At 46.5% G+C, this 13737-nt stretch overlaps 1 protein-coding gene across 2 annotated transcripts in view; it reads right to left on the reverse strand.

Annotated features, from left to right (window-relative positions):
• LOC310748459 (C-type lectin-like) overlaps positions 1 to 13107 on the reverse strand; it is a 72167-nt gene extending 59060 nt beyond the window's left edge. Inside the window, exon 1 of one of the 2 annotated variants that reach the window (XM_083584279.1) lies at positions 13053 to 13107. The gene's annotated coding sequence lies outside the window, so the exon portion shown is untranslated. Of the gene's footprint in view, positions 1 to 10581; positions 10602 to 13052 lie in introns of those variants that run through there. The other variant, XM_083584281.1, reaches the window with a different exon arrangement.
• Positions 13108 to 13737: the final 630 nt, after the last annotated feature.

Genomic DNA, 13737 nt, shown 5'->3' on the forward strand with positions numbered 1-13737 from the left:
ATAGTGAGGGAACCACCAGAAGGCCCTCAGAGCTGGACCTCTGTGCCCAGGTTGAACAATGGGGGTGGAGACACTCCTTCAGGTATACTTGGCTGAGTCCATTGAGGGCTTTCAAGATCAGCACCAACACTTTGAATTGTGCTCAGAAACGTAGTGGGAGCCAATGTAGCTCTTTCAGGATCAGTGTTATATGGTCTCTGCAGCCACTCCCAGTCACCAGTCTAGCTGCCGCATTCTGGATTAGTTGTAGTTTAGGGCTCACCTTCAAAGGAAGCCCCACACAGAGCGCATTGCAGTAGTCCAAGCAGGAGATAACTAGAACATGCACCACTCTGGCGAGACAGTCTGCAGGCAGGTAGGGTCTCAGCCTGCATACCAGATGGAGCTGGTAGGCAGCTGCCCTGAACACAGAATTGGCCTGTGCCTCCACGGACAGCTGTGAGTCTACAATGAGTCCCAGGCTGCACAACTGGTCCTTCAGGTGCATAGTTACCCCATTCAGGACCAGGTAGTTGTCCAGACCAGCCTGCCCCCTGTCCCCCCAAAACAGTACTTCTGTCTTGTCAGGATTCAGCCTCAATCTGTTAGCTGCCATCCATCCTCCAACTGCCTCCAGACACTCAAAAAGGACCTTCACTGCCTTCACTGGTTCTGATTTGAAAGAGAGGTAAAGCTGGGTATCATCCGCATACTGATGAACACCCAGCCCAAACCCGCTGATGATCTCTCCCAGCGGCTGCATGTAGATGTTGAAAAGCATGGGGGAGAGGACAGAACCCTGAGGCACCCAACAAGTGAGAGCCCAGGGGTCTGAACACTCATCCCCCACACCACTTTCTGAACATGGCCCAGGAGGAAGGAGCAGAACCACTATATAACAGTGCCCCCAGCTCCTAGGGCCTCTAGACAGTCCAGAAGGATGTCATGGTTGATGGTATCAAAGGCCACTGAGAGATCCAGCAGAACTAGGAAACAGCTTTCACCTTTGTCCCTAGTCCACCAGAGATCATTGACCAGCGTGACCAAGGCAGTTTCAGTCCCATGATGAGGCCTGAATCCCAATTGGAAGGGATCCAAATGGTCCACATCCTCCAGGCATGCTTGGAGTTGTTCAGCAACCACCTGCTCAGTTTGCCCATTCTTGGTTTGCCCAAGAATGAAAGATTTGAGACTGGGTGATAGTTGTCCAGATTGGCCATGTCCAAAGATGTTTTTTAAAGATGCAGTTTAATAACTGCCTCTTTCAGCGGTTCCGGGAAAGCTTGCTCACAGAGGGAAGCATTCACTATCCCCTGGAGCCCATCACCCTGCCCTTCCCGGCTCACTTTTATGAGCCAGGATGGGCAAGGATCGAGGAGACAGGTGGTCAGTTTCACTCATCCAAGCAGCCTGTCCACATCCTCAGAGGTAACAGATTGGAACTGATCCCTTGCAACTGGAATAGACAGGACTCTAGCACTCTCCTGCCCCAGCCCTGCTCCCATGATGGCGTCTACCTCTTTCCGAATCTGAGCGGCTTTGCCTGCAAAAAAGTTGCAAAATCATTGCAGGAGATCTTGGGGTCCTTACCAGGCCCCAATGGTGAAGGTGGTTCTGTTAAGATTGTGAACCACCTGAAAGAGTCTCCTGCTGCTGTTTTCTGCAGATGCAATAGAGGCAGTGAAGAAGGACCTATTCACCATCGTTATTGCCACTTGGTAGGCTCAACGTTGAGCTCTAACCCGTTTCTGGTCCGATTTCCACCACTGGCGCTATTGCCACCTCAGTGATTGTTTCATCACCCTCAGCTCTGGGGAAAACCATGAGGCTGCCAGGCTCCATGCAGTTGGAGAGAGCGCTTTGGAGCCAGACAGTCAATAGCTCTGGTTAACTCCGCATTCCAGCGGGCCACCAGGGAATCAGCTGAAAGGCCATCAACATGAGATCAAACATCCCCTACTACTCTCTGGAAACCATTTGAATCCATTAAGTGGGGGTGGGGTCCAAATCAGTCCCACCTCCCTGCAGAGGGAAAGGGTTGCAGCACCAGGAAGTGATCTGACCATGGCAATTCTTTTGTTTCGCTTTTACTTAGTGTCAGATCACCCACATCCATAGAGGTGAACTCCAGGTCTAAGGCATATCCGCAACAATGAGTTGGGCAAAATTCATTCAGGGACATCCCCATGGAGGTCATGCTTTCCCACGAAGTCCCAAGCAGAGCCTTGTAAGGTCGTGTCAGCATGGATGTTAAATCCCCTAGGACAACCAAACTAGGTGTCTCCAGGAGAACATCCGCCACGACCTGAAGCAGCTCAGGCAGGGAATCCTTGGTACAGCGGGGAGGTCAGTACACCAAAAGGAATCCTGTACTGCCCCTGTTGTCCAACTTCCAGAACACACGCTCAGAAAACTGGGTCTTCCCAATAGGATGCCTGGTGCAAGCTATTGACTTCCTAAAACTCACTGCAACCTCGCCTCCCCGCCTATATGAGCTGGGTTGCTGTGTGTAAGAGAAACCTGGTAGACAAGCAGTGGCAAGGACAGGCCCATCTTCTTCATCCAGCCAAGTCTCTGTTACACATGCCAGGTCAAGTCCTCCATCCTGTCGTGGATCTCAGTGGTCTTGTGAATCATTGACCTGGCACTGCACAGCAGCACCTTCAGGTAATGTGGGTCTCCCATGTTGATTCCAGTATCCTTGTTGTCAAGACCAGACCCAGAGGCAGGGATAGTCTTCAAACAACAACTAAACCTGCCTCCTCGTTAATGACATGGTCTGGTCTTAGCGTAACTCCTCCTCCTACCCATGATCACTGAGATCAGGTGTCCAAGTGCACCCCAGCCATTCTGTTGACTGGGGCCCACTCCCAGACAGCCCTGACCCTCTCCCCTTCAGAACAGAATACGAACTATACAATGAACCAATAAAGTAGTAGAAAGCAACAACAAACAATTTATAATTATACTAAAGTTAAACTAATCCCCAGGCCCAACTAAACATTTATTTCCCCCTCCGACAAAGCACAAACAAAACAAAAAACCCAAATTTTAAACACCACAGATTAAAAATTAAAAATTTAAAAGCATTTAAAAGCATTTTCAACATTTGCCCCAACCCCAGAGTTTGTTCCAGTGAGTCTGGACTTTTCAGGACTCACAGCAGGGCTGTGACCCAGAACTAACGAAACATATGAAGGTCACTCACTGATCACCTGGCTTCAAAGTCTTATATGTTATATTGTGCTTTTAATATTCTGTTGGGAGCCACCCAGAGTTGCTGAGGAAACCCAGTCAGATGAGTGGGGTATAAATAATAATGACGATGATGATGATGATGATGATGATGATGATGATGATGCTGTTTGAGCCTAATCACTTTGTTAAGAAACATGATAGAATATAAGATGGCATAACCCAGACCTTAATTTGACAATCGCTGTTTTCTGAACAAAATATGTGATCACAAGCAACCGAAGAATGAAGGTTGACTGCAGAAAAAGATTCTGCTTCATGGTATGATTGGAAGTGTCCCTAAAGGATCAATAAGTTGGACCACTTCTGGTCAGATCTCCAGAGATATTGACTTGTGAACCTTAGTAAGAGGAGCACCAGGCTGAGAGTGTATCCACTAACTGGCAGAGGAAGAGGAGTGAGAGGGGAGTGCCCTGCCCCTGGCAGGGCGATCCGGGCAGGGTGCCATCGTGGCTTCCCCCCACCAGTGCTGGGCGCCCCAGCCCTTCAAGCGGCGCCCCCTGCCCCCAGGATGTGCATCAGCTCCTCCCCCACCTGCTCTCCGCCCCCCCTGGTGCCAGAGCATGAAGCTCTGCCACTGTATTCACTCAACTAATACCCAGAGTAAACCTTTCAAATGAATGGACCATCAATAGCAATGACTATCCAAAGTATATTGAGTTTGATCATTTTGATTTTTAAAGTCAGATACTACCCTTTGAAATACTTGAAACTGATGGAGTGATAGGCATGAAACCTTTTTTGATCAGTCCCTACAAATTGCTTGCTTACCTGTGTCCTTTAGCAGATGCACACAATATTCTTCATTCTTGTAGTTGTCTGGGCGATGAGAATCCCAGCGTTTGTAATTGTAGATCTCGTCATCCAACCACCTCCAATGTCCTTTCTGCAGCAATGTGATAGAACAGATCATACATTCATTTGAAACGAGGAGGCCATGCAAAGATCACGTGGAGAGTTGGCCAGTTTTGAAGCTATTGCCAGTTATGATGGAGATACAGTTGTACCTTGGTTCTCTAATGGAACCCTTTCCAGAAGCCCGTTCGGCTTCCGAAAACGTTCAAAAACCAAAGTGTGGCTTCCAATAGGCTGCAGGAGCTTCCTGCACTCAATCAGAAGCTACAGAAGTCACATCAGACGTTAGGGTTTCAAAGAACGTTTACAAACTGGAAAACTCACTTCCGGGTTTACGGTGTTTAGAAGCCAAAATGTTTGAGTCACAAGGTGTTCAAGAACCAAGGTACGATTGTATTTGTAGGAAAAACACTGGGACCTAATTTGAATAGTAGAGTGCTTGGTATCTGGTGGGCGGGACTTGTGTGTTTTGCTCCAGAGACAAGTCCGGAGCCCCTCCCTTCAGTGTCTGTGTTCCGTTAAGAATATCAGTTAAGAGGGACCAACTGCTTCTTCTCGCTTCTTGCCTCAGACTAGCCTCATGTTGTTGTATTTAGTTTCTCTTATTTTGTTATTTTGTTACAGTTTTCTTTATTATTCAAAGCTTAGTTTACATTTACGTGAGCCACTTATTTTCCTCAAAGAACAAGAACCTCTGCTGGAGAATGGTGGAACATCCTAAACTTGGGTGAGTGAGGGGATATTATTCCCAGTTTGCCAGGAGGATTGAATATGTTAATCATCTCCCCACTTCCACAACAATATTAGAGGAGGATTCTATTAGAAAATTGTGGGAAAGTCACATATTGGAGTAATCTGGGGAGACGATTCGGGTAAGGATGGAATGGTGATGCTAAGAAGCCGTTACTCAGTGACAATGGCCTGAAATTGAGAAAGTAAAGGCAACTCACCTCAGTGGGATCATGCAGCCCAATCCAGACCTGGTTTGCGCTTTTCTGGTTTGCAGAGATGTAATTGGCCACCACATCTGACTCTTTCTCATTGAGGATGGAGGCAAGATGGGTTCCACAGCCATAGCTCAGGCACTCATTCTGAGAATAGCCAAGCAAGTTAATAAGCTCCACCACTATTACTAACACACACACACACACACACACACACACACAAAGACTCTCTTTCCCACAAAGCTTTCCCAGAGGGGTTCACAACTTGTCAAATAAGTAATAACAATTATTTAAAAATCATAAAACACCAGTGGTGGAGAGTTGGAAGTTTTTCAAATGGGAACTAAAGCAGCTGAGGAAGGAAGAGAGAAAAAGGGGTGAAGAAAATGCTGCGAGTGAAGCCAGGCCCATTTCTCCATCCTCTGGACCTGCTGGGAAACTAAAGAAACCTGCTGGACCTGCTGCACACGAGTGCAATTAAAGCACTCAATCTTGGTGCAAGAAAACCACCTTGAAGCTCATACACAAAAACTAGGATGAATGCAGGAAGAATGCTCATAGTCATGATTTGGCTGCACTCTTTTCAGAAGCGGGTGGCGCTGTGGGTTAAACCACAGAGCCTAGGACTTGCCAATCAGAAGGTCGGCGGTTCGAATCCCCGCAACGGGGTGAGCTCCCATTGCTTGGTCCCTGCTCCTGCCAACCTAGCAGTTCGAAAGCCCGTCAAAGTGCAAGTAGATAAATAGGGACCGCTCCGGTGGGAAGGTAAACGGTGTTTCTGCGCGCTGCTCTGGTTTGCCAGAAGCGCTTAGTCATGCTGGCCACATGACCCGGAGGCTGTCTGCAGACAAACGCTGGCTCCCTCGGCCTATAGAGCGAGATGAGCGCGCAACCCCAGAGTCGGTCACCACTGGACCTAATGGTCAGGGGTCCCTTTACCTTTATGCAGGCATGTGGAATGTTGACCTGTGTTTTAATCTGGTTTTGTAGCTTATCCTTGAATTTAACTATTATCTTAATGTTTGAAATAGTTGTTCTTAACTGTATATAGCTGGGTGATGTCAGGTTTTCAACACCATGATGTATCACCATCCAAACATCACAATCTGGCGATACACCATGATGTTGAAACAACAATCTGTATTGGCCCCAGCCCTCAAGGCATGGGGTGAAACGGCCACACCTCTCATTCCAAGAGATGAGGCACTTTCATCCCAACACCCTGCAGAGCTGAGGATGACACAGCTTGTTTGCGGTTCTTGGCTTGGGGGTGGGAAGGCTCCACTCCCCCCCCCAGCTGAGTGAGCCCTGAGGTCCCTCCTGCTCACATGCAAGCTGGAGGGACAAAGGGGCAGAGATAGCTTGTATCTTTTCACTTGTGAAATGGTACCTTCTTGCCAGGCCATCTCTCCTGACTGTTAATTAAGCTTTCTTGGCTCCTGTGGAAACAGGTTACTTGAACACAATGGGTGAGCAACTCTCTTTTGATTATACCAAGATGCTGGCCAGGTATTGTCTCCCAACAGCTCACACTGATAGCCCTCCTCACAAAAATGTCGCCTGAAACCCATGACAGCACCTGATGTTACAGCTTGGTTGGTGAGAAACAGCTTCTTACCTCAGCTTCAGACCAAGTTTTCTTAGAATCAAAATATGCATAGCAGCTGCCCTGGGATTTCAGCCAATTCCTGGGACAGGATCTGGCCTTTGCTGAATGGAGAGAGGAGTAAAGGAAGAAAAAGATGGGGAGGGCAAAAGCTGTTAGAATGCAATTTTCAATGTGGAATCCTACTTCACCTACAAATTTGCACAGATAATTTTAAGATTAATGAATGCAGACCTAATTTAAACATTCCTGCTTCCATTGGTGACTGGTACCCCATGGCACCGATAGGAAATTGGGACAGAAAGCAAGGAGGCAAACAGTAAGTGGATCCAGAGTCAGTGACAGGCAGCGCCACTCCCTGACTGGTTGTCAATATGAATATGAGGAGTGGTTCAGGGCAGACTGAGGTTGGTAGGGCAGTTCCATTGCCTGGTTATTTATTCCAACAGCCTTGGGTGGATTACCATCACCTGGAAATCTGACAAGTAGTTTTGTTTTTATAAATATTTGTTGTTCAGTCATTTAGTCATGTCCGACTCTTCGTGACCCCATGGACCAGAGCACGCCAGGCACTCCTGTCTTCCACCGCCTCCCACAGTTAGGTCAAACTCATGTTAGTAGCTTCTAGAACACTGTCCAACCATCTCGTCCTCTGTCATCCCCTTCTCCTTGTGCCCTCCATCTTTCCCAACATCAGGGTCTTTTCCAGGGAGTCTTCTCTTCTCATGAGCTTAACCCCAATTAAAATTTCTGGGGAATTTCCAGATAATTGTTAAAGCACTCACCTCCTGGGAAAGAATAGGAGACCAGGAACCCAAGAAGGCAAAGGTAGGTGACAACCCCCATCTTCTGGTTGACCTTCAGTGGAAGGAAATGTGCAGCAAATTAAAAACTTATCCTTACTTATTGGCATTGTCAATGTGGTGATAGCAGGAAGAAGTAAATCAGTATTTTCTGTTCTTAAAATCATAAATGGGAAGATTAGAGAAAGAAGAGAGAACCCAAAACTTAAAGTTGGCAATTGTTGAAGTATCATGGAGTCAAATAAGCTTAGTGTGCAGATGCACCTAGTGCTGACCATGTTCCATCTTCTGCTTGACCTTTAATGGAAGGTCAAAACCTATCCCCACTTGTTGCCATTTCGTCCATGTGGTGATGGCAGGAAGAAATAAAATAGTATTTTATACTCTTAACATCACAATTCTCCTTCATGTGAATTTCTAAAAAATGAGAAGAGAAGGAAAAGAATGGAGAAAAACGAGAAGGTTAGGGAAAGAAGGGAGAACCTAAAGAGTTTGCCATTGTTGAGGAATCACAGATCCTGGATTCTGGACCAGTGGAGGCTGGTGTCCATTGGGAATGGTAGGATTTGTAGGGCAGAAGGCAGTAAAACCAATGGTAAGTGGCGGCAGAGTCAATGACAGGCAGAGCCAAGCAATTCTGGTTTTGTTCTCTTTCCCCTCCAGGGACAACAGGTAGAAGGAAGGGACAGCCTGTGCCACCCAGATGTAAGAAAGAACACACAACACTGGGACTTTCTGAGGGCAGGTAGAGCTTTGTGGGGCTGTGCCCCATTCCTCCTAACATACCAGCCTCCACTGTTTCTAGACCAGGGATGCTAACTTGAATAAAATATTGAGGCAAGTAAGCCCCGCTCCCACAATTGATCACAAGATGCAGCACACAGACACCATTTGAATGGCAGTGCCCATCAACTGGGGGAGAGCTGGCCCTTTCAAATATTTTATGGGGAGTGAAGGGGCCTCAGCTCCTAGCAGTTGGCTCCGATGTTCTAGACTAAAGCAGTATTAACATTTATCAAAAGCCTTTGAGTTGTTAATCTGTTGCTCTTGTCCTTCTTTTGTTTTATGGGAAGAACAATACAGTGGTACCTCGGGTTAAGTACTTAATTCGTTCCGGAGGTCTGTTCTTAACCTGAAACTGTTCTTAACCTGAAGCACCACTTTAGCTAATGGGGCCTCCTACTGCCGCTGCACCGCCAGAGCACGATTTCTGTTCTCATCCTGAAGCAAAGTTCTTAACCTGAAGCACGATTTCTGGGTTAGCAGAGTCTGTAACCTGAAGCGTATGTAATTTGAAGCGTATGTAACCTGATGTGCCACTGTAATAACACTCAGGTTGGTGGGCTGCCTTAAGAAAGTTAAGAAGGAGTGGAGTTGCCTCTATGTCAGGCTGCTGTCAGTGGCTCCCAGCTAGTTGCCTCTTGGATAATGGCGTTGTCCTGAATGAATCTCCACCTCCTTCTCTCCCACTTCCTCATTCATCATCATCATCTTCTTCTCTACAGGTGCCACTAAGTGTCCTCTGTCCTTCGAGCTCTTTGTTCTCCCACTTTTAAGGCCTGCCTGGTTCTGGGACATGGTGGATCTGGACTGCTGTCTAATGACAACGTGTCAGCCAGCTTCTGCTCTGGCTCTGCCTGCTCCTCTTCTCCCATTATTTCCCAACTTTTCCCCTCTGGCTCGGAGTTCTGACCTCCCACAAACCACTATTGGAAATCTATATTGTCTCCCTCCTCCTCCTCCTCCTCCTCCTCCTCCTCCTCCTCCTCCTCCTCCTCCTCCTCCCTGGAAGGGACAGGATGGGAAGGTGGTCTCCACCCCTCCTCCTCCTTTGCCCAGTCCCTGACACTCTATTCTGGAAGAGAAGATCTTTGTTGGCAGAAGGGAACAGGGAGCTCAGGGAGCAAAAGGTAATTCCCTGCTGGTAGCCCCAGAAACAGGCAAAGGAAGGACAGAGATTGCTTTGGATCTACTTGATCCAGTCTTATTGATTCATGCAAGAGGCCCCAGGAGTGGAACACCATCAGCACCTGCCTGGAAATGGTGTAACTAATTCTCCCCCTCCATTGGAGCCAATGAAGGACAACAAAGAAAACTCCCACAAAACCTTATGCCCTGGGCAGTGCCAGGATTCATGGTGGCAGGTCACCTGCCATGTCCCACCTCACAAACACACTTAAGACTGTGCTGGAAAGCAGTTGAGAGAAATCAGTCGAGCTCTGCTGGCATAAGAATACAGATAGTTCATTAAGTGTAGAGTGCAGTGCAGATGGCAGTCCCCAAATAAAGTGCAAATCAGCAGCTGTCTTGTAAGGAAATCTTCTTGAAGGAAATCCACAGGAGCTTTGCCCTTGTTGCATCAAGCACAGTGAATTTTCCTGCCCCTTTGCTTATCCCACCGATTCCCTTCCCCTGCAGCGTTTCCTTAGGAATCTCGCCGCACAAAAGGACTGACTACAGCTGACTAGGCTCCTGCATGAATTTGAGGAAATTTTCATGGGACAAATCACCATCAGTTTTAGCATCTAAGGAAGGCGTGTAGTATCCCATTTCTTCAAAGGCTGTGCTTCCTTAAAATCTGGTTTCAGTTCCTCAAAGTGTGAACCAGCAGCCACATTGGCAGAACAGACATGGTGGGCAGTGCCATTCGATAGCCACGGAATGTGTAGAACGATGCAATACAGTCCAACCTTGCTTTCCAAATCCAATCCATTCTGGGAGTCCGTTCGACTCCCGGAACAGTTCGAAAACCAAGGCACAGCTTCCAATTGGCTGCAGGAGCATGCTCCAGCCAATCGGAAACCACTGAAGCCGCGCCAGACATTTGGCTTCCGAAAATCATTCGAAAACCAGAACAATCACTTCCGTTTTTCGATCATTCGGGAGCCTAAAAGTTCGAGTTCAAAGGCTTTCGGCTTCTGAGGTTCCACTGTACTAGGATACAGCATGTGTAAAAATGCCTATATACATGAAAATAGCATTAGAAGTGCATTACAGAAAGGAGAAATGATTCCAGAAATGTGTACATTGGAAGAAGTTCACGGATGTCCTGGTTTTTAAAATAGAAAATCACCAGTTGATGTGAAAGACTGGAAGAGACCAAAATTGTCAGATTCGCTCATCCCGACCTGCAACTTACCCAAGCTCCGTCCTGTTGAGGATATGGGTGCTGCTTCCCTACAGTGGCAGGTCTGTGTCTCAGGCTGCTGGGCTCATTCTTATATAGAACTTGGCTAGGGCAGGGCATGGAAAGGCAGGAAGAAAGAGGAACCACTTACCCATATATGGACTACAGATTAAGAGAGAAAAGGCAGGTTTCAAATTCCACCGACAGCCACAGACAAATTGATTGGGTGGATATTCAGAGTAATTGCTAACAGGAGCACCGGGTATAGGGGGTGCAAGGAGCTTCAGCCCCCTTGATATTTTGAGGACCCCCCCCAATATTGAGGTGGCTGCCATCCCCCACTGCCCCCAGGTGAGTGCTCCCATGCCAGGCAGGGGCATTGCGCTTGGAAAGCAATTTCCCCTCTAGGTGCCGCCCACCATGATCGCCAGAGCCTATCTGTATAGAAAATTGTACGTGACAACTGCCCTGGGATATTTGGATGAAGGGTGGTATGCAATTTGTAACAACAACAACAACCATCACATTCATGTTGTATTCTGAAAACTGGTTGCCAGGCTAAAGTCTGAGTTGTGTATTCTCCTCACCATAGGGAAAGTGTTGACTAAGGGATGTAGAAAATGTAAGATCAGAAAGCAAAATTAATCCAGACTGTTTATTCTTCACGTGCCTCCTAACTTCTGGACCTAATGCTGTCATTTGTTCTCTTTTAAAGAAACCGTTTACAGTTTTGTGAAATGGAATGATAGAAACTGCAACCAACTCAACAGCTACATCTGCAAGAAAAAAATCTAATCCAGCAACTGTCATTCCCAACTGTGCCTTCTGTGATTGATGGACAACTCTCTGGAATCATTACCTCCTCTCCAATCCCTCAAGGATCAACTCTCATCCATTATTGAGGGGCAATATTTCAATATGAGTAGGGAAATGAGAGTACTCCTAAACATTTTAAAGAAAAAAAAGCACTGCCCATTGCAATGTACATTAACCAATTTTCTCCCAGGAAAGACGCGTGGCTCGGGCATGCTGCACGCCCTGTGGTGAGTGCTGCCTGGCATTTGGTCACCCCCCTCAGTGGTGACACCTGGGGCGCACCGCCTCCACCGCACCCCCTTGCTCCGCCCCTTGGCAGCCCACTAGCATTAGCAAAAAAAAAAGGAGATATGGAGATGGCAGAGGCAGGACAGAGGTGGCCTTGCATGTGCTGAATGAAAATCACTGGAATTATCAGGGTGTGTCCCGTCCCCCCCAGTGATCTTAACCCATCTTACAAAGCTGGAGAAATTCAATGGGAAATTCAGCTGTGTTGAAAAATTCAAAGGGAGACAAATTTCAAAGGGTGGCTGTGTTTCAGCTCTCATATTGTTTCAGATAGTCCAAATTCAATAAGTTTGCCTTTAAATGGAAACTGAACTGAATTTCTCCCCAACTCCAACCCAACCCCAACTCCAGCTTACCCAGGTGCTGTCCTGTTGAAGTGATGGATTTCCTCTTTCTACAACTCTGTCTCCCAAGTTGGCTGCCTTAATTCTTATATGGAGCTTAGTCAGGTCAGAGACAGGGGAAAGGAGGAAGGAATTTCAGCCTTTTAGACATATATAGAGTACAGATGAAGAAAGAAAGGATGTACTTCAAATACTCATAAAAACACATGATTTGGTTGCATGAATGTATTTGTGTGGAAGGTGATTGGGAAATAAATATTCTAAATACAATAAAAAGACTTAACTCAAAGAACAACTCTAGAATCAAAGAACAGGTCTACCATCTGGAGATACTGTAAAACCAAATCCAGGAGGGGCACTTTCTTCACCACTTTCTATTTTGAACTGAAAGGTCCCAGCGAAGTCGGGTGCTGAGTCTGCTCCAAGGACACACCCTCACTTCAGGTAGTGCATAGTTAGCCTGCAACAAGACTGGCCTGCATCCTTCAGAAATGGAGAGACTGCCTTGGAATATTTCCCAGAATCCTCTACCACATGCAAGACTGAGTCATAGCAGGTGAGTCAATGTGGCAAGAATTCCATAAAACCAAAACTGTGGAAATCACTTGTGTTATTCAATTTTAAAAATTGGGGGTTGACAAGGTCTAGATTTTAGAAGAAAATGGGAAATGACTGAGGGGAGCTAAACACTTCCCCCCTCTTTGCCTCCTCATGCTATTTAAGTTCCCCCTCCTTGGCTCAGCTGGAATATAAGTAACTGTGGTGATGGAGGGTGGGGAGCTTAAACTGGGGAGTGTTCTACTTCTTCTTCTACTACATCCATGCCCTTGTTTTCTTCTCCTCAACTTCTCAACCCACAAACCCACATAGTATATGTATACTCATTTACCTGTGAGAACTGAATGGGACTTTGCTGGAAGAAGGATGTGGACAGATATGTGGGTATAGGGTATAATGCTAGTGAGAGCCCCCAAAACAAAATATAAATCAGTAGCCATAGCATCAGAAGTGAGTTTGTGATTGCCTCCAACTTACCCAAGTTTCGTCCTGTGAGGTGATGGATATCGCGTTATGCAGGGGCAAGTTTGTCTCTGAAGTTGCTGCCTCGATTCTTATATAGGTCTTGGTGAAGTTGGGGGTTGGGGCTGGGACAGGGGATGAAAGTTCAGCCACTTGCCATATGTTGAGTAGATAGTGATAGGATAAATATGTTTCAATTTCCCTGGAATTCTCTCCAGTGTGGACTTAATTTACATGTTGAGTAGATATCGATAGGATAAATATGTTTCAATTTCCCTGGAATTCCCTCCAGTATGGACTTAATTTATGGTTATGACCACTATACAGTTATGTTTCTGACAATGGGTTGGAAAGCAAATACCCTAAATAAAAAATAAGCACACATAATTAACATCAGATAATGCATCTGCCTTCTGGAGCTTAGTCCATATCTAGGCGGAGTACTTTGTTCGATATGTTTGATATTAAAATGAAAGGGGAACAGAGTGCACCTTTTGCTCAAGGGCACAGACTCACTTTGCATTGTTGATACCCAACAAGAATGGCCAGCTTCCTTCAAAATGGAGTCTTTACACTAGAACATTTCCCAGAATCCTCTGCTACACGAAGGGATTCCGTGACAGGCAAATCCACATGGCAAAGAAGGCACAACTGTGAAAATAGCTTCTGTAAATTCAAGCTAGGTATACACACACACACA

This window comes from Podarcis filfolensis (genome assembly GCF_964270895.1).
Source record: "Podarcis filfolensis genome assembly, chromosome: 13".
In the NCBI taxonomy this organism is placed as follows: domain Eukaryota; kingdom Metazoa; phylum Chordata; class Lepidosauria; order Squamata; family Lacertidae; genus Podarcis; species Podarcis filfolensis.